The 21,030-nt window shown below is 38.2% G+C and overlaps 1 long non-coding RNA gene across 2 annotated transcripts in view; it reads left to right on the top strand.

Annotated features, from left to right (window-relative positions):
* Positions 1–21,030, top strand: part of LOC147363523 (uncharacterized) — a 117,158-nt gene that overhangs the window by 6,091 nt on the left and 90,037 nt on the right. For both annotated transcript variants that reach the window (XR_015137236.1, XR_015137237.1), the window contains exon 2: positions 17,257–17,433. This is a non-coding gene — a long non-coding RNA (uncharacterized LOC147363523). The remainder of the gene's footprint in view (positions 1–17,256; positions 17,434–21,030) is intronic.

Here is a 21,030-nt window from a genome sequence, read left to right as displayed (position 1 = left end):
ACCTTGTTTCATAGGCGTAAAGTGTTTATCCTTCCATGAAAACAAACGTCCTGCTAGGACTAGAAGATGATTCTGGGTCTCTGTGTATCCACTCCTGACTTTCTGGGGTCTTTCCTTCCATCATTCTGAGGCATAATAATCTGTGGTTTTGCAGAGTGACCAAATTTCAATAAAAATTGCTACGGATGGGCCTTGGCTTTATTCAAGTTCCTACAAAGGTGATTATTGGGCTGATAATTTTCTATAATAGAAAAACAAACTATTTTAAGAGAAGTTCCTATGCTACTGACAGTTTCCTTTTCTTTCCAGATTTGCTTCATTCTCTTAGGCATCTTATTTTAGAATTATATGAGGGATGTATTGTATATATCTGGAAAGTTTTGCAGATCTTTAAAGAGAAGAAGCATGAAAATTCTCTCTTGATAGCAGCTTCCTCAAATAAATACCCTTTAAAAAATAAGTTATGCCTGATTAATAGCCATGGCTTTAAGTGTCCCCAGTGAGCATCCATTAGGAATCTGGGGCACAAGATTGATGGATTATTGCTAGAAAGTAGCAGGACATTCTTAGTAGTCATCCTCAAGGCTTCAAAAGTTTATTCAAAAGTTCAGTCTGAGGAGAAAGAAGGTCTCTGTGAAGCCCTTTCTATAGCTGATGAAAGTTCAGAGATAGGCTACTGCTGATAGGCTAGGGATGACATGAAAAATTTGCTTATAGTGTCTACACTCTTGCTCATTTGCTCTCACACCTTTACTTCTCAAGCCAAAATTGCCTAAGTCCTTGTTTTGGATAAGCCATACAAATTCATGGAAAGAAAACTGCATGCCTATTAATCTATGTTGCTGCTGTTCAGTCACTAAGTCATGTCTGATTATTTGCAACCCCATGAACTGCTGCATGCCAGACTTCCTTGTCCTTCACTAATTGCCCTGAGTTTGCTTAAACTCATGTCCATTGATTCAGTGATGCTATGCAACCATCTCATTCTCTGTCACCCTCTACTCTTCTTGCCATCAATTTTTCCCAGCATCAGGGTTTTTTTTCCAATAAATTTTCCCTTTGCATCAGGTGGCCAAAATGTTGGAGCTTCAGTATCAGTCCTTCCAATGAATATTCAAGGTTGATTTCCTTTAGGATTGACTGGTTTGGTCTCCTTGCAGTCCAAGGGACTCTTGTCTTCTCTGGCACCACAGTTTGAAAGCATCAATTCTTTGGCTCTCAGCCTTCTTTATGGTCCAACTTTGACATTTATAAATGACTTCTGGAAAACCATAGCTTTGACTATTCAGACCTTTGTCAGCAAAGTGGTGTCTCTACTTTTTAATACACTGTCTGGCTTTGTCATAGCTTTTCTTCCAAGAAGCAAGCGTCTTTTAATTTCATGGCTGCAGTCACCATCCGCAGTGATTTTGGAGCCCAAGAAAGTAAAATCTGTCATTGTTTTCACTTTTTCTCCATCTATTTGCCATGAAGGGATGGGAATGGATGCCATGATCTTAGTTATTTGAATGTTGAGTTTTAAACCAGTGTTTTCAGTCTTCTCTTTTACCTTCATCAAGAAGCTCTTTAGTTCCTCTTTGCTTTCTGCCATTAGAGTGGTATCAGCTGCATATCTGAGGTTGTTGATATTTCTTCTGGAAATCTTGATTCCAGCTTATGCTTTATCCAGTCCAGCATTTCACATGATGTACTTTGCATATAAGTTAAACAAGCAGGATGACAATATATAGCCGTAATGTGCTCCTTTCCCAATTTTGAACCAGTCCATTTTTCCATGTCTGGTTCTAAATGTTGCTTCTTGTCCTTCATATAGGTTTCTCAGGAGACAGGTAAGGTAGTCTGGTGTTCCCATTTCTTTAAATTTTCCACAGTTTGTTTTGATCCACATAATCAAAAGCTTTAGGTGTACTCAGTGAAGCAGTAGTATTTTCTTGGAATTCCCTTGCTTTTCCTATGATCCAATGGTTGTTGGCAATTTGATCTCTGGTTCCTCTGCCTTTTCTAAACACGGAACCTCTATGGAAGTTCTTGGTTCACGTAGTGCTGAAGTCTACCTTATAGTAGATAACAAACCTATGGTTCCAATCAAAGAAAAGAAGTTAAACGTTATTAAATTTTCTTATTGTTCAGACTCCTTTTATATATACAAAATGATACATATTTATATAATTTTACTTTATAACCTTATATGTCATATTACATGTGCTTGTGTACTGACCTTCATCCTTCTTAGTTACACTCTCTTATATCTGTTATATAGAAACCTTACTCCTACACTTTTGCCCTGTTGGTATCACCCAGAGAGAATTTATCTAGCCCCCGCACCCAGTCTCCATGACATCTTGATTCTCAGCATGAGGAAAACCTGAGAGTCACCAGTGATTGATTTAGAAAATCTTTTTTTCCACATGTTTGCTGATAAAAACAGAATTACTCAGAGGAGCAGGAAGATTTTTGTGGTTCTACTACTCCCACTGCCTTGGAGTTGTGTAGATTTCTAGCTTTCTGTACTCTAAGAGTTAGTTGATACAAATTTTCAATCATGTTTTCAGGTGAAGAAATTGAATCTCAAAAACTAAAAGTGACGGTAATAGTTACCGAGTCACTTGGTGATGAAAATAAGACTGGAGGACAGATCTAATTTTGGGTACATAACTTTTTCCTAAGGCATTCTAGGGCTCTATATTTTCTTATATAAAGATTCAAAGTTTGTTTCCATATAAGCAGCCACAGAATCCTGAGCCTATGAGCCAAGTCAGAGTTTAATATAAGGCCTATGTATCTGACATGTGACTGTTTCTGCTAATATAGTTTATAATGATTGTCACTGGCAAGGTAAATGATTGAGTAAATGCCAGAAAATACCAGGCCATGTATATATTTTCTATCCAGGGCCTGAGGTTCTGTCAGGAAAGCAAGGGGAGGCAATGGACATTTATTGAGTGTCTCATTAGGTGCAAATTCTGTGCAGGTGCTTTACCTGTGAGCATAGCAATCCTGTGAGGGAGTTAGACATTTTTTGCACTTTCAAAATAAGGCTATGAGGTTCTGAGAAAGAATCAAGATCATGTAGAAGACCATGCAAGTAGAAAGTAGGACATCTAGGTGACTGCATTGTAGTGAGGCAGACTCTTCTTCCTTCCGTAAAACCCAACTGCTTCATCAGAGCAAATACACTCTAAAAAGAGCTGGATGTTCTGCATTATGGCAATTGAGCTATTATAACAGACCAGGTTTCAAATTTTAATTTAATTAATTGTATTATATTATTATTATCATCAAACTCAATATATTGCAATGTTTCTAGCTGTCTTTATCCTTTTACTAATGAAAAAAAAATACCTTTTTTCTTTTAAACTGGTATTCTCTTTCAGTCATGGAATCTTTAATCACATCATGTGGTATTACACTCATACATTTACATATTTTAGTACCCAAGGGAGTCCTGGAAGTTTCAAGCTTAATATAAGATGAATTTTGAAATAGAGACTAATACTTATGCCTGTAGACATTCTCTGGAGACTTCCAAATGGTAAAAACCCATTTTCAAAGCTTCTAAACACACCTAAGAAGTGAAATTCTGTTGACAAACCCTTCGGCTAAATGCCATGAACTAAAGCTTTGGTAACAAATTACATTGAAGTTTTATTGGACAAAAAAAAAAGCAATTTCATCAAAATAAGAATAACAACTGAATCAATTCCAGATCAGTGCTAAAGACTATGCTTAGGAGAGATGGTTCTGTTCATTTAATTTTTTTAGTGGAACTGTGTGCCTAATGAAATTTCCTCACATCCAGCCTTTACTCTTGGCAGTGAAATATCTCCACAGATACACTTGTCAACATAAAAACTGGCAGAATTTTCCTTTTATCCAAAGAGATAAAATTTGCAATCACTGATGAGATCTGGAAAGATCTACTAGATGAGTGGTTAGCCAAACAAGGTCCTGAGGGTAAAGGCTTTTCTAGATGTACTGGTGGAGCACAGTCACCAAATGCTGGTTTATTCAGTTCTCCAATTAACATTTATTAACTTTCTGGATGCAGCAGTTTAAAGGTAGGAATTACTCCAAAGTAGTTTTGCCATTATAAAGCTCTATCAGGTTGAGAAGCTGATATAATAATTTTCCTGATTTTTTTTTTTTTTTTCTTGCCATCTAAGGCTGTGCTTAGGAGATCATCCTTATGGGAAAGATTAAGTGATAGTTGAATGTAGTGTCATCACAGTAACATTTCATAATTCTTTCTGGGAATGAATTGAATCCACAGAGTCCAGATTTTAAATGAGTGCTTTAAGTATCTTGATGAGCATAATAGCAGTCATTTTGCTTCAAAATATTCCTTAAAACTGTCACTGTTTGCAGATGACATGATATTATACATAGAAGACCTTAAAGATGCTACCAGAAAACTACTACAGATCAACAATAAGTTTGGTAAAGTTGCAGGATACAAAATTTTAATATAAAGAAATCTGTTTAATTTCTATGCAATAACTACAAAATATAGGAAACAGAAATTAAGTAAATAATTCCATTTACCATTACATCAAAAGAAATAAAATACCTAGGAATAAATCTACTTAAGGAGGCAAAAGACCTATATTTTAAAAATTATATGATGCTGAGAAAGAAATTGAAGAATACACAGATGAAAAGATATGCCATGTTCTTGGATTAGAAGTATCAGTATTGTTAAAATGACCATAGTACCCAAGGCAATCTACAGATTCAGTTCAATCGCTATCAAATGACCAAGGACATTTTTCACAGAACTGAAACAAGAAACTAAAAACTTGTTTGGAAACACAAAAGACCTGCCAAATAACCAAAGCAACAGAGCTGGAGGAATCATGCTCCCTGCCTTCAGACTTTCCTACAAAGCTATTGTAATCAAAACAGTATGGTGTTGGCACAAAAACAGACATAAAGATAAGCTGAACTGGATGGAGAGCCTAGAAATAAACCCACACATTATGGTCAATTAATCTATGAAAAAGGAGGCAAAAATATATAATGAAGAAAAAATAATCTCTTCAATAAGTGGTGCTGGAAAAACTGGACAGCTACATGTAAAAGAATGAAATTAGGACATTCTCTAACACCAATCAAAATTAAACTCAAAATGGATTAAGGACCTAAATAGGTACTAAAGACCAGGTACTATAAAACTCCTAGAGGAAGATGTAGGTAATACACTCTTTGACATAAATTGCAGCAGTATTTTCTTTGTATTTGTCTCCTAAGTAATGGAAACTAAAACAAAAATAAAGAAGTGGGACTTAATTAAACTTAAAAACTTGCATAACAAAGGTAACCACAAAATGAAAAGACAACTTATGAAACAGAAGGAAATATTTGCATGTGACGCTGTTAACCAAGGGCTTAATCTCTGAAATAATCTCATACAGCTCAATTTAAAAAAAAATAATAAAAATGTGCAGATATAAATAGACATTTCTCCAAAGAAGACATATGGATGGTCAACAAACACGTGAAAAGAAAAAGCACATGAAAAGGTGCCAAACACCTTTGTTTCATCCAGTTTTCTCAAGAGGCTACAAAATTTATATTATGCCTAGTCAGAAGGGAAAACTGAAGCCTAGATATTTTTAACTTACCCCATATTTGCCATTTCTAGTTAACAATGGCAAAGCTAATATTGGATCCCAGTTTCTCTGACACCAAAGGTCTTCATCCTTTTGCCAGACCATACTATGTCCAGTGCTGACCTGCCAGGGTTTTATTTATTTATTTTTTGATTGTCAGAGTATCCTAGATGATGATTACACTAGCAGATTGAACTCTCTTTCTATCCAAAGAGCAATACTCTGATAACAAAGTAATTTTTTTTAAAGGCATAAATGCGGAGGAACAACGAGAATACAATAGGGAACCTTTAGAATACAAGAAAGCAAACAGGCAAATAGTGGCTGCACTAATCACCCAAAGAGATGTGAGTCTAAGAGACCATAAGAGGGGCCAGAAGTCAGCTCTAAGTCAGCCGGAAGTCAGAGGCTGAAGTCAGTAAGCCCAGCCTCTGCCTAAAGGACCACCTTGAGAGTTTATACCAATCACCAGAAGAATGAAGTCTTGGAATTTTCAGAGCAGCTCAGGCTCTCAACAAGTAGGCAAGAAGCTAAACTGTGAATTTTGACTGCATTAGAATTTCCCATTTTTGTTTTCAGCTATGGAATAAAAGAAGAAACAACTAAAATTTCCTGTGGTATAGATGCTAACAACCAGGTTGATTTTGAGTATGTCATTATCTCTCTAGGTCTCAGTATCCTGAAATATAAAAGGAAAAGGCTACACTATGATCCCACTAGTGCAAATATTTTGTGATCATGAAGATCTCTGTTTTATAGATCTGCATTTATGTCAAGGGAAATGGCATTGTAAGTTTTTTATCATCACAGCAAAACCATTGAAGTAGCAGATGGAGCAGTATATTTGTATATTACCACGTAACTGGTCATCCCTCTTTTATACAAATCTTATTGAAGAAATGAGAGTCAAAAGCCTCTCCATATTCAAGTATAAAATAATCTATAAAATTGCATTCAATGGTTAGCAGCCTGTGTCTGAGGTTTTAATAGAGTTATAATTCTTTTCTGCCTTCAAGGAAGGCTTTTCCACTTGAGTATGAGATGGGGTACTTGATTTGGTTAAATGTATTAATGCAGCTCTTGACTTATCCCCTTTATTTCATTCAGTTCAGTTCAGTAGCTTAGTCATCCGCATCTTTGCGACCCCATGGACTGCAGCATGCCAGGCCTCCCTGTCCATCACCAACTCCCGGAGTCCACTCAAAATCATGTCCATTGAGTCGGTGTTGCCATCCACAATTTCATTCTCTGATGTCCCCTTCTCCTCCTGCCTTGAATCTTTCCCAGCCTCACGGTATTTTCAAATGAGTCAGCTCTTCGCATCAGGGGGCCAAAGTACTGGAGTTTCAGCTTCAACATCAGTCCTTCCAATGAACACCCAGGACTGATCTTTAGGATGGATTGGTTTGATCTCCTTGCAGTCCAAGGGACTCTCAAGAGTTTTCTTCAACATCACAGTTCAAAAGCATCAATTCTTCAGCACGCAGCCTTCTTCACAGTCCAACTCTCACATCCATACATGACCCCTGGAAAAACCATAGCCTTGACTACATGGACCTTTGTTGCAAAGTAATGTCTCTGCTTTTTAATATGCTGTTAGGTTGGTCATAACTTTCCTTCCAAGGAGTAAGTGTCCTTTCATTTCATGGCTACAGTCACCATCTGCAGTGATTTTAGAGCCCCCCAAAATAAAGTCAGCCACTGTTTCCATTGTTTCCCCATCTATTTGTCATGAAGTGATGGGACTGGATGCCATGATCTTCATTTTATGAATGTTGAGTTTTAAGTCAACTTTTTCACTTTCCTCTTTAACTTTAATCAAGAGGCTTTTTAGTTCCTCTTCACTTTCTGCCATAAGGGTGGTGCCATCTGCATATCTGAGGTTATTGATATTTCTCCCAGGAATCTTGATTCCAGCTTGTGCTTCTTCCAGCCCAGCATTTCTCATGATGTACTCTGCATATAAGTTAAATAAGCAGGGTGACAATATACAGTCTTGATGTACTCCTTTTCCTATTTGGAACCAGTCTGTTGTTCCATGTCCAGTTCTAACTGTTGCTTCCTGACCTGCATACAGATTTCTCAAGATGCAGGTCAGGTGGTCTGGTATTCCCATCTCTTTCAGAATTTTCCACAGTTTATTGTGATCCACACAGTCAAAGGCTTTGGCATAGTCAATAAAACAGAAATAGATGTTTTTCTGGAACTCTCTTGCTTTTTCAATGGCCCAGCGGATGCTGGCAATTTGATCTCTGCTTCCTCTGCCTTTTCTAAAGCCAGATTGAACATCTGGAAGTACACAGTTCATGTATTGGTGAATCCTGGCTTGGAGAATTTTGAGCATTACTTTACTAGCATGTGAGATGAGTGCAATTGTGTGGTAGTTTGAGCATTCTTTGGCATTTCCTTTCTTTGGGATTGGAATGAAAACTGACCTTTTCCAGTCCTGTGGCCACTCCTGAGTTTTCCAAATGTGCTGGCATATTGATTGCAGCACTTTCACACCATCATCTTTCAGGATTTGAAATAGTTCAACTGGAATTCCATCACCTCCACTAGCTTTGTTCATAGTGATGCTTCCTAAGGCCCACTTGACTTCACATTCCAGGATAGGTGAGTGATCACACCATCGTGATTATCTGGGTCGTGAAGATCTTTTTTGTACAGTTCTTCTATGTACTCTTGCCACCTCTTCTTAATATCTTCTGCTTCTGTTAGCTCCATACCATTTCTGTCCTTTATCGAGCCCATCTTTGCATGAAATGTTCCCTTGGTATCTCTAATTTTCTTGGAGAGATATCTAGTCTTTCCCATTTTATTGTTTTCCTCTGTTTTTTTGGACTGATCACTGAGGAAGGCTTTCTTATCTCTCTTTGTTATTCTTTGGAACTCTGCATTCAAATGGGTATATCTTTCCTTTTCTCCTCTGCTTTTCACTTCCCTTCTTTTCATAGCTATTTGTAAGGCTGCCTCAGGGAGCCATTTTGCTTCTGTGCATTTCTTTTTCTTGGGGATGGTTTTGATCCCTGTCTCCTGTATGATGTCACTAACCTCTGTCCATAGTTCATCAGCAATTCTATCAGATCTAGTTGCTTAGATCTAGTCTATCAGATGTAGTGAGATCTATTTCTCACTTCCACTGTATAATTGTAAGGGATTTGATTTAGGTCATACCTGAATGGTCTAGTGATTTTCCCTACTTTCTTCAATTTAAGTCCAAATTTGACAATAAGGAATTTATGATCTGAGCCAAAGTCCGCTCCCAGTCTTGTTTTTGCTGACTGTATAGAGCTTCTCCATCTTTGGGTGCAAAGAATATAATCAATCTGATTTTGGTGTTGACCATATGGTGGTGTCCATGTGTAGAGTCTTCTCTTATGTTGTTGGAAGAGGGTGTTTGCTATGACCAGTGTGTTTTCTTGGCAAAACTCTGTTAGCCTTTGCCCTGGTTCATTCTGTACTCCAAGGCCAAATTTGCCTGTTACTCCAGGTGTTTCTTGACTTCCTACTTTTGCATTCCAGCCTTCTATAATGAAAAGGACATCTTTTTTGGGTGTTAGTTCTAGAAGGTCTTCTAGGTCTTCATAGAACCATTCAACATTCTTCCATTGCTGAAGAACATTCAACCATTCTTCAGCGTTATTGGTCAGGGCATCGGCTTGGATTACTGTGATATTGAATGGATTGTCTTGGAAACGAACAGAGATCATTCTGTCATTTTTGAGATTGCATCCAAGTACTCAATAAGTGTGGTTTTTATTTTCTCAAAAGACAATATATATTTTGTCATTATGGAAATAAATATCAAGTAGGTAGGAATCCTGGAATGTGAAGTCAAATGGGCCTTAGGAAGCATCACTATGAACAAAGCTAGTGGAGGTGATGGAATTCCAGTTGAACTATTTCAAATCCTGAAAGATGATGGTGTGAAAGTGCTGCAATCAATATGCCGACAAATTTGGAAAACTCAGGAGTGGCCACAGGACTGGAAAAGGTCAGTTTTCATTCCAATCCCAAAGAAAGGAAATGCCAAAGAATGCTCAAACTACCACACAATTGCGCTCATCTCACATGCTAGTAAAGTAATGCTCAAAATTCTCCAATCCAGGCTTCACCAATACATGAACTGTGAACTTCCAGATTTTCAAGCTGGTTTTAGAAAGGCAGAGGAAGCAGAGATCAAATTGCCAGCATCCACTCAATCATGGAAAAAGCAAGGGAGTTTCAGAAGAATATCTATTTCTGCTTTATTGACTATATCAAAGCCTTTGACTGTATGGATCACAATAAACTGTGGAAAATTCTGAAAGAGATGGGAATACCAGACCACCCGATCTGCCTCTTGAGAAATTTGTATTCAGGTCAGGAAGCAACAGTTAGAACTGGACATGGAACAACAGACTGGTTCCAAATAGGAAAAGGACTATGTCAAGGCTGTATATTGTCACCCTGCTTATTCAGCTTATATGCAGAGTACATCATGAGAAATTCTGGGCTGGAGGAAGCACAAGCTGGAATCAAGATTGCTGAGAGAAATATCAATAACCTCAGATATGCAGATTACAGCACCCTTATTGCAGAAAGTGAAGAAGAACTAAAAGGCCTCTTGATGAAAGTGAATGAAGTGAGTGAAAAGTTGGCTTAAAACTCAACATTCAGAAAACTATTATCATGACATCCAGTCCCATCACTTCATGGAAATTAGATGGGGAAACAGTGGCTAACTTTATTTTTCTGGGCTCCAAAATCACAGCTGACTCATTTGAAAAGACCCTGATGCTGGGAAAGATTGAGGGCAGGAGGAGAAGGGGACGACAGAGGATGAGATGGTTGGATGGCATCACTGACTCAATGGACATGGGTTTGGGTAGACTCCAGGAGTTGGTGATGGACAGGGAGGCCTGGCGTGCTGTGGGTCATGGGTTCGCAAAGAGTCGGACATGACTGAGCTACTGAACTGAACTGATACTGAGGTAGGGATGAGATTACAGATTTATCCCATATAAGGAAAATCTGACACATGAAAACCTGCATTTAAAAAGAGATATATCAATGTGAAATGTTCACTTTCCCCAAATTATTTATTAGTAGACGGTAGTAATTGCTTTCGGAGAAGGCAATGGTACCCCACTCCAGTACTCTTGCCTGGAAAATCACATGGGTGGAGGAGCCTGGTAGGCTGCAGTCCATGGGGTTGCTAAGAGTCGGACATGACTGAGCGACTTCACTTTCACTTTCCACTTTCATGCATTGGAGAAGGAAATGGCAACCCACTCCAGTGTTCTTGCCTGGAGAATCCCAGGGGTGGGGGAGCCTGGTGGGCTGCCATCTATGGGGTCGCACAGAGTCGGACAGACCTGAAGTGACTTACAGTACAGTAATTGCTTTAGATTTGGAGACAATGCAAAATGAGGGGGACAAATACAAAAAAAAGAAAGGTAGAAAGTTTAGAATAGAGTAAAAAAAAAAAAAAAAAGAAGCAACATATTTCCATGTAAACTTGAACTGAACTGAAGCGATAAGAAAAAGTACTGAATGGACTGAGAAAAGTAAATACAAAATCCAAATGATGGTTCAAGTTTGTAATTTAGGATTAAGTTCCGTCTCCATGTGTCTTTCATTTACATCGTCTCTCTCTCTCTCTTTCTGTCTCTCCACACACACACACACACACACACACACGCGCGCGCGCACACACACACACACACAAAGTTGGGAACACTAGATTAATTCATATTTTGTTTCTCATATTGAAAAGACTAAGATTTGGAAATTAGTCACTTTAAGATTTTGCTACACTACAGATTGAAATAGGATTGTTCAATTAATGATACTGAATTCCCTATATGATACTGAATTCCCTTTATCATGAGCTATGTTTCTAAGCAAACGAATTACAAATATTGAACGTTTTTTTGTGTTGGAGGCAAGAGGACTCTAAAGATGTAAAGAAAAAAGCCTATATTTATTTGGCACATATTGTGAACTAAAACAGTGTGTTAGTCAATTTGTGTGCAAAGCTGTTAATATTAGGTAATGTAATGTATTTCACTGAATCAGAAATTAAGGCCTGAAAAGAACCTCTGGCAAGTATAGCAGCTGGGGCTCATACCCAACCATCAGATTTACTATAGCACCCTGTGTACCACGCTAACTCCCTAACATATAGCCCTAGTCTGTAAGTTGCTTATCAGCCATTGCCTTCTCAAAATAGTAAACAAAGGAATATAATACCCATGGAGAATATTAATTGACAGAAGCAAAATGGAAATGTAGTTGGAGGAGATCAGAGTACGGGAAGAGTATATTTACTTAGTGGAGCAACAGAAACCCTTCATGTGAAAGACAATTAGAGATTGGTTCCTAAGTGATGAGAAAATTTTGACAGTTGGAGATGGGGATGGGAACATTCCAGAAGAAAAGAACTCAGCTATAAAGTTACTTTTGCAAGAACGTACAGAGGTAATCCTAGAAAAGAAAATTAGCCAGTTTTATGGGAGTCTTTAAGTTAAAAGCCAAGGAGTCCTTAAATGTCAAAAGAGACTTAGAGTTCAGACCTCAATTAGGAGGAAAACATAATAGACTAAATGGATCTGGGTCTTGGCAACAATTGGACATGGCAGTGTTAGAGAGGGAGAAGACTACAATTATTCAAAAAGATTAGGATCACAATGTTATCATTGTCATCATTATTGTTATTATTATTGCTAATGAAAAATAACAGAAAAGTAAAAATCTTCCTTCTTCCTGCATGAGTATATTCATATTGTTTTTCTTTTTGAATCCTGTTCTCCTCTACATATCCCAAGCATAAAACTAACAAACATAATTTCTAGCCTTCTATGCCATATATGGACATATGGATCAGATATGATCCCTCAACCAGAGCCGCAGTCAGTCAGTCAGTTCAGTTGCTCAGTTGTGTCCAACTCTTTGAGACCCCATGGACTGCAGCATGCCAGGCTTCCCTGTCCATCACCAACTCCCGGAGCTTACTCAAATTCATGTCCATCGAGTCAACGATGCCATCCAACCATCTCATCCTCTGTCGTCCCCTTCTCTTCCTGACGTCAGTCTTTCCCAGCATTAGGGTCTTTTCCAATGAGTAAGTTCTTTGCATCATGTGGCCTAAGTATTGGAGTTTCAGCTTCAGCATAAGTCCTTCTAGAACCTAGGTTCCTAGTAATGTGTGCCACAGCCTATAGAGAATACCAGCAGTGTATCATCCCATTTCCAAGCCAATCAAGAGACCAATTTTCTCTATGAGGTGAGGGCTACCCTTTCTTTCCTTTTTCTTTTTGGTCATGCTGAGCAGATTAAAGATTGCAGGAATCTTAGTTCTCTGACCAGGGATTAAGCTTGGGCTCTTGGGAGTGAAAGTGTGGCATCCTAACCACTGGACTGCCAAGGAATTCTCAGTTCAGTTCAGTTCACTCAGTTGTTCCAACTCTTTGTGACCCCATGTACTGCAGCACACCAGGCCTCCCTGTCCGTCACCAACTCCCGGAATTTACTCAAACTTTAATTCCTGGGGCTATGCTTTTTGAAGTATGGTAATTTATCCATCTATTTAATTAGCCCAATATTGTTTTTTATTTCAGTTTATGTGCATTTTTGAAACAACTGATAAGATTTAAATGCTTATGTTATTCTGACCCAACTACTTAATAAACAGAACTATTAGGTCTTTGTTTTTTGCCTCTGAGTGATTTGAGAAAAATTGCTAAGATGTTAAAGGGGCTATGAACTTAAAATTTGGGGAATACAAATGTACAACTCTGTATACAGTACTGAGCAAAGTATGAGTACCATTAAATAGGACTACATTTCTTTGAATCCCACTCCCAAGCATCTTTTTCTCCACTCTACATCACACCAGCTAACCACTTCTACAATCATATTTTAGATCTTGTCATCAGGAATAATTCTACCATTCCACTGCCTCATTTTCAACAGGTTTTTGACCTCAGTGGGCCTTCTATTACTCAGTATCTTTTACATAATCTTTACTATTCTCTTGTGCTCTCTTCCCTGATCACCCAGCTTAGAATCTGTGCTCCATTACCACAACTTTTCCCAACTACAGCCTCAACTCTTTTCCCTTCAGTTGTCCTGTCATAATTATTTGACAATACCTCTTCCTTCATTAAACCTAACTCTCTAGATATTAATACTTACCCTCTGCACCCACGCATCAAAGTGTGTCTGGAGAAAAAGACACAATCATGTTGCCTAATGAATATTATTCATAAATTCTCAAACACATCATTGATGCCTCATGGTAAGCCTAGAAAATTCACCTTATTTTCTATGAAGACTCACACCTCCCTCTCCTCCAAACTCTTAATACTCCTCTAAACCCTTATTCTTTACTTCACTGAAAAACTAGAATCTCTCCAAATAGACCTTATCCCTTCCCAAATCTCTTACTATACCTGCATCTCTGTAGTCTTTTCCCTCTTGTTTCCTGATCAAACTAGCCCTATTCTAACCTACAGTTTCTGTATTTGTATATTAGATATCATTCTCTCTTGCCTATTCAAGGGCTTCTCTTTTGAATCTTAATATTTTATTTCTCTTATTGATCACTCCCATAAATATAAAATCATGCTGTAAAGTATATCACTTTAAAGTATAGTAAAGGACCCATATTTATTAAGCAAACACTCCCATTTGTCTTCTCCCTTTTACAGCCAAATAAAATTTTGCCTCTACTCATTATCTCTTCCTCATCTGTCATTCTCTCTTTGATCCACGCCAATTCTCCAATTAGGCTTTTGTTTCACCTTTCTGCCAAAGTAACTCTTAGAAAGGATGTTCCTGTTTTGCCAGACTAATGGTCTGTTTTCAGTTTTTATCTTATTGTATTTCTCAGTAGCATTTGGCATTGATGATCATTCATTTTATTTGGAAACATTTCCTCACTGGTTTTTGGGGTCCTATTCTTCTGGTTTTTCTAACGTCTTTTTCATCATTGTCTATCTCATCTACTACCAAAGACTCTCTGTATGGCAAGTTTTATCTTATTTACCTATATGCTCAATACTTAGAAACTGACACATAATATTAGGGGCCCCCAAATAGAGATTGGGCTTCCTTTGTGGCTCATTCAGTAATGAATCCTGCAATGTGGGAGACCTGGGTTGGGAAAAATGCCCTTGAGAAGGGCATGGCAACCCACTCCAGTATTATTGCCTGGAGAATCCCCATGGATAGAGGAACCTGGCAGGCAACAGTCCATGGGGTCGCAAAGAGTCAGACACTACTGAGTGACTAAGCACAAAATAGAGATAACTGTTTTAGATGGGAAATATAGGGAAGACAATGAAGGCAGTGCCTTTAAACTGAACCTTAAAGACTTGGCAGGATTTCATCAAATGTTTTATTTTGAAGGGTTGGGGGCAATAAATCAGAGGAAAATGCATTAGCAAAGTTGAAAATTTAGACATCATTGGCCTGGACTTCCCTGAGGGTTCAGTGGTAAAGACTCCATGCTTCCGCTGCAGTAGACACAGGTCCGATCCCAGGAAATTAATACACTGCATGCCCTGCAGTGTGGCTAAACTCTGGGAATAGTGACTTGCTTTCCAATCACACTGAAGTATGGAGGTTAGGATTTCAAAATACAAATTTGAGCGGACACAAACATGCAGTTTACAATAGACATCTACACTACATCCAGATGCAAGTGTACATTCAGGCTTATTAATAGTTGCCTTGCACATGGGTGACTTTAAATACAAGACATGTAAATAGATTCTTACTAGAACATAGTGCATTGATGCAATGATGCTTTGCAGGCCATATTTGCAAATGAAATTATTATTTGTGTCAGTCACAAATGCTAGGTCTCTTTAGTAGAGGGCCCTGGATGGTATCTAGGAACATGTCTTCCAGTTGCCATGCTATTTCTCTTGGGCAATCATTGGCTTTCTACACAGTTTTCTCAGGAACCTAGTAGGCAGTTCCCAAGTAAGCCCCAGTGGGCAGCTCTCTAGGAGGTCCTGTGGGTGCCCTCATGGGTGGCTTCCATAAAAGTCTAACTGGCACCCCTGCTGCTGCTGCTAAGTCGCTTCAGTCGTGTCCGACTCTGTGCAATCCCATAGATGGCAGCCCACCAGGCTCCCCTGTCCCTAGGATTCTCCAGGCAAGAACACTGGAGTGGGTTGCCATTTCCTTCTCCAATGCATGAAAGTGAAAAGTGAAAGTCAAGTCCCTCAGTCGTGTCTGGCTCTTCACGACCCCATGGACTGCAGCCTACCAGGCTCCTCCGCCCATGTGATTTTCCAGGCAAGAGTACTGGAGTGGGGTGCCATTGCCTTCTCCAAACTGGCACCCCAGCAAGTGGTTATTTGAATGGTTATTTTCTTGTTTGCCAGCCTCAGCTTGCAGGAACTCGGCAAACCTGACCATCTTTTGGGCCATAGCCCCGCCTTCCAGTGATATCTGAATCTCACCCTGGTGAAGGTCATTTCTGGGTTTATTACTTCCTTGGGCACTATTCTTCAGCCCTATGGGTAGTGGCTGCATCTCATGTTTGTTTTCTGTATTCTTTGGTGTTCTTTTACCTTATACTAGTAAAATGTTTATCTTCTTTGTGCTAGTTAACAATTCTTTAAAGTTCCCCTGATTAAATTACTGTAGTAGTTTCTGTATCTGGTTGGGTTTTTACAAATAAATTATTATTCCGTGTATAACAGATATAACCCCAATGTAGCAATTGATAAATTCAGAGTGTACCTTTTAAATGGTATTATATTTTCCTCTCTAGTTACCAGCAATTGTCCCTCATATGGAAGAATCTACATCCAAACTTAGTTTTAAAAAAATTCAATTTACTCAAGAATATGTTGAAATAAAAACAAAACACCATAAAATGTGTGTTGTCAAATGAATTTGAGAAGTGCATGAAGATGTTTTCTTTTCTGTATTGCAACAGACATAATAATAAAATAAATATTTGAATGAGAAAAAAATAGAATAACATGCACTTGAGATTTAATTGTGATCTGTTGAAATTGTATTATCCAATATAGATAAGTCATGATATGGAAAAACAGAAATAAAATATGTTTTATCAAACCTCTGTTTCTTGAGTAATGGAGAGAAATAAAAATACTGAGCCAATGTTATTTGAAAATACAAAGCCAGTTCTTGGAGATTTTATTATTGCTTTTTCTTGGAGATAATTCTATGGTCTAGACCAAGGAGTGACTAATTATGGCTGCACGTTGACCTCCTGTTTTTGCAAATAAAATCGTATGAGGATACAGCCATGGCCATTCACTTCCATATTGTCTATGGCCACTTTGGTTTGACAATGCACAATAGAGTAGTTGTGACAGAGACCAAATGACTCCACAAAATCTCAAGTATGTATTGTTTGTGTCTAGGAAAGTTTGCTAATCCTGCAGGACATGGCATCTGTTTTTGCCATTGGGGTTTGAAAGCAGCTAAATATTTGTGACTGTGTTCCAGTAAAACTTTATTTATAAAAACAGTCTACAACACAGATTTGGCATAAGGGCTTTAAATTGTTAAGCTTGTTGTAGAGCATAGTATGTATGCAATAAACATTAGCTGAATAAATATTTAAAATTGATTTAAAAATTCTACTGTTGCCAACATATTCTGTTCTCTTTTTCAGAGTGCGCGGGTATCTGGATGATACTCATGTGACAACTGGCGACCGGGCCTGATGGATAACTTAGGTGACCTCTGGAGAGTACCTCCACCGTGACTAGAAAGTACTGTGCCCGTGTGGAAAACATTGAGTCCTGGAGCAAATGATAAACCTCATGCTTGATGAAAAAACAACCAAAAGGTAACACTTCTCTCTGGTGTGCTGCAGTCTTCAGTCTTCTTCTGTTTTTCATCCCCACTGGCAGCTCGAAGCTGTCCTTAATCCATCATAGACCTCTTGAGTGTGTGCTCTGGGTTCACTGTCATGATGAAAAACTACTCCATGAACTCTACAGAGGAACTCCAGATTGAGTCTCAGCTATTAATAATATAGCTTCTGAAGAAAATGTCATCCAAATGTGGAGGGAAACAATCCAAAAGGCATTTCAAGTATTTGTTTTAAAATAGGAATATTGACAGTGGTACATATATTTTTTTTTTTCCCTGAAGGTGTTAGTTCTACAAATCCACATAGGCAAATTTCACTAGCCTATTTGAGATTACCCAATTTGATCATGCTACCTCCATTCTGTCACTCAAATCCTCCCTGGCACCTCGATCCCACTGCAACTAGCATAATTCAGCCCCTATACCTCTCTTCTGAATTGCTACCACCAACTCTTCATGTCTCTAATTTGTTTTACCTGTCTCAGCCAGATTAATCTTCCTGAAGCACAAATCCAATCATATCACTGTTTTTCTCAGAAACCCCAAATGATTCCCCTATGCCTGGGGAATGAAATCTAATCTTAGTTAGTTGACAACCTTTGGCTCCATTTATCTCTACCACTCCCTACCTCTTCTGCTTACCCTCGACTACTTCTTTTCATGAAGGGTTGCTGGATAACAATATGCCCAGTTAATCTGAATTTCAGATAAAGAATTTATTAGTATAAATATATCCCAAATACTGCATGGAAAATAGTCATACCATAAAAATGATTCATTATTCATATGAAATGTAAATTTAACTGAGTACTTTTGTTTGCTAAATCTGGCAGTGCTTCCATCCTTGCTACATTACTGGATTCAAGTATATTTTGTTTTCTACATGTACCTCATGCTTTTCAGCTTTTCTGATTCTGTCAGAATTACCTCCTAACTACCTAGATATCATAAATAAAAGTATGGAGCACGTAATTGTTCCCTCTCCTAAGTCAGCATGTTGTAGAAGGATACAAATGAGACCTACTCAGGTTAGCATTATGGCTTCAACTTTACCATCTCTGTGACCTTTGGGCAAACTGCTGAGCACTTTTAAAATTTATTTTTAACTGGAGGATACTTACTGTACAGTATTTTTTGGTTTCTGTCATACATCAACATGAATCAGTCATAGGTATACATATGTCCCCTCCCTCTTGAAACACCCACCCCCGACCCATCCCACCCCTCTAGGTTGTCACAGAGCACTGGGTTTGAGCTCCCTGTGTCATATAGCAAATTCTCACTGGCTTAGCTTTTATAGACTTCAGTTTCACTATCTACAAGTGAGGATAATAATGTCAACTTCAAGTGATTATTTTAAGGTTAAGTGTGAAATTTTATAAAATCTTTCTAAAAATATATGGTTTATATGAGGGATTTGATAAATGACAATGCCTTATCAACTTTCATCTTGTATCAATGCTTTTTAAACTTGAATAACCTCAAAGTTCCCCCAATATATCTGTGGATTTCAATGTAAGAAACACTTTATTAAATAATTAGGTGGTCATTTCACACCTTCCACATTAATACCAATCAGACTTAAGAAAGGATTTATCTAGATAATCTAGAATAGGATATATTTTTAGACTCAACAAAATACAAACAATATTTAAACAATATCATAAAGAACTTTATAGGGTTCACAGAAATAAAATAACAGATCCTTATTATAGAAGCGGAGAAGGCAATGGCACCGCACTCCAGTACTTTTGCCTGGAAAATCCCATGGACGGAGGAGCCTGGTAGGCTGCAGTCCATGGGGTTGCAAAGAGTTGGACACGACAGCGATTTCACTTTCACTTTTCACTTTCATGCATTGGAGAAGGAAATGACAGCCCACTCCAGTGTTCTTGCCTGGAGAATCCCATGGACGGGAAAGCCTGGTGGGCTGCCGTCTATGGGGTAGCACAGAGTTGGACACGACTAAAGGGACTTAGCAGCAGTAGCAGCAATATTAGAGAAGCACTGTGGTCAATCTTAATTTGTATATATGCTTTACTCTCCAGTAGACAAGTTGTCATTGGCCAGGCTACATAGTTGGGTTTTGTTTCTTCTCTATAGAGAAGTTTTCTGTAGAAAAGAAATTTGTATTTGTTTATTGAAGCACTGATTGACTGACTATATAAATATTGATCTTAAATTCAGAATTATAGGCTTTGAATTATGACTTAAGTATATGTTTAATAGTACCATTTGCATCCCGGGCTTTTTTTTTTTTGGCCCTGCCATGAGGCTTGTGTGATCTTAGTTCCTTGACCAGGATTGAACCCACACCCTTGTCAGTGGAAGCAGGGAGTGCTAACCACTGGACCACCAGGGAATTCTCCAATGCCCTTCTTGATAGTGGATCTGTATCACCCTCTTCTGGATAGAGAATGGGTTATATGACTTTGGCCATGGTTTACTGGACATATAACCTGACTGGCATATGCTGAGTCAATCAGAGTTTCTCTCACTGCATATGGAAATTGTTGTCAATCTCTGGTGGATGTTTAAAGTAAAGTGCTTTCTGCCTTCCATGGGGAAATTTTATTCTACTGGGAAAAGATAAAACTATTCTACAGAGGGTGATAGTAATGAGGCAGCCACAGAATTGGGTCTTAGAAACATTGCAAAGTAACCTGTGACTTGGTTTCCCACTATCTGATTTAGTCCCTTATGGAAGTAAAGTGGTCATAACTCGTATTGTTGTTAAAGAAATTTTGAAGCTATGTTTTGTTATTCACAATCAGATAACCTCTAAAGAAAGTACTTGGGTCAAAATGGGAAATTGACTACACTTTTCAGGACCACTGCATAGAGGAGTGAGGGTCACCTGTGGGTAGTGTGAATTTTAGAGCTGGCTGTATGCATGTGCTGTTTCAAGGCAGAGGAAGCTAGAGGAAAGCCAGAGGGAGTGGCCAACAGATGAAAGAAAGGACCACTGATTGGCCAAGTGGATATCAAAAAACTTGGGGAAATTGTCGAATGCCGTTCTTTACTAAGTCATAGTAAATAATCTGCACCCTCTCTTTCATTTTCCCATGAAATGTTCAGAAAACCTATAATATTCACTAAACTTTGGATGAGTGTGCTTTTTTTTTTTTTAAATAATCAGTGTACAGGATGAATATATTGGGTGGCAAGATTGATATCTGGTTTGACTAAATGCAGCAGTTGGGCCCAGACTGGGATTTCAAATATGCTGGGCTATTGTTTCAGCTTTCATTTGAAGAAAAGTTTTCATAAAAATTTCATAAAACAGGCATAATAAAAAGAGCCTTGAATAAAGAATTGAAAGGTATGGGCTAACATTCAAGAACCCTCACCTCTTCATTATGTCTCATGTCATATTACTGATAGAGTACTCCTGAAAGATATTAGAAGATTTTATGAGTTCAAATATTACCCAGAGAATAAAAAGAGTTTATAAACCATAAAGAGCTCCAAAGGTTAAAGGCAGTGTTTTGGTTCACAGTCTAGATTATGAGCTCCTTTTCTTTGCTTTTGTTTCTTAATATCTAGCACAGCAATCATAATAACTTAGGAG

Source organism: Bos grunniens, chromosome 11, assembly GCF_055505025.1.
Source record: "Bos grunniens cultivar Pamir isolate PY7600 chromosome 11, Bosgru_T2T1.0, whole genome shotgun sequence".
Taxonomy (NCBI): Eukaryota; Metazoa; Chordata; class Mammalia; order Artiodactyla; family Bovidae; genus Bos; species Bos grunniens.
The sequence above is the reverse complement of the archived record's forward strand: the minus strand, read 5'-3'. Positions and strand labels throughout refer to the sequence as shown.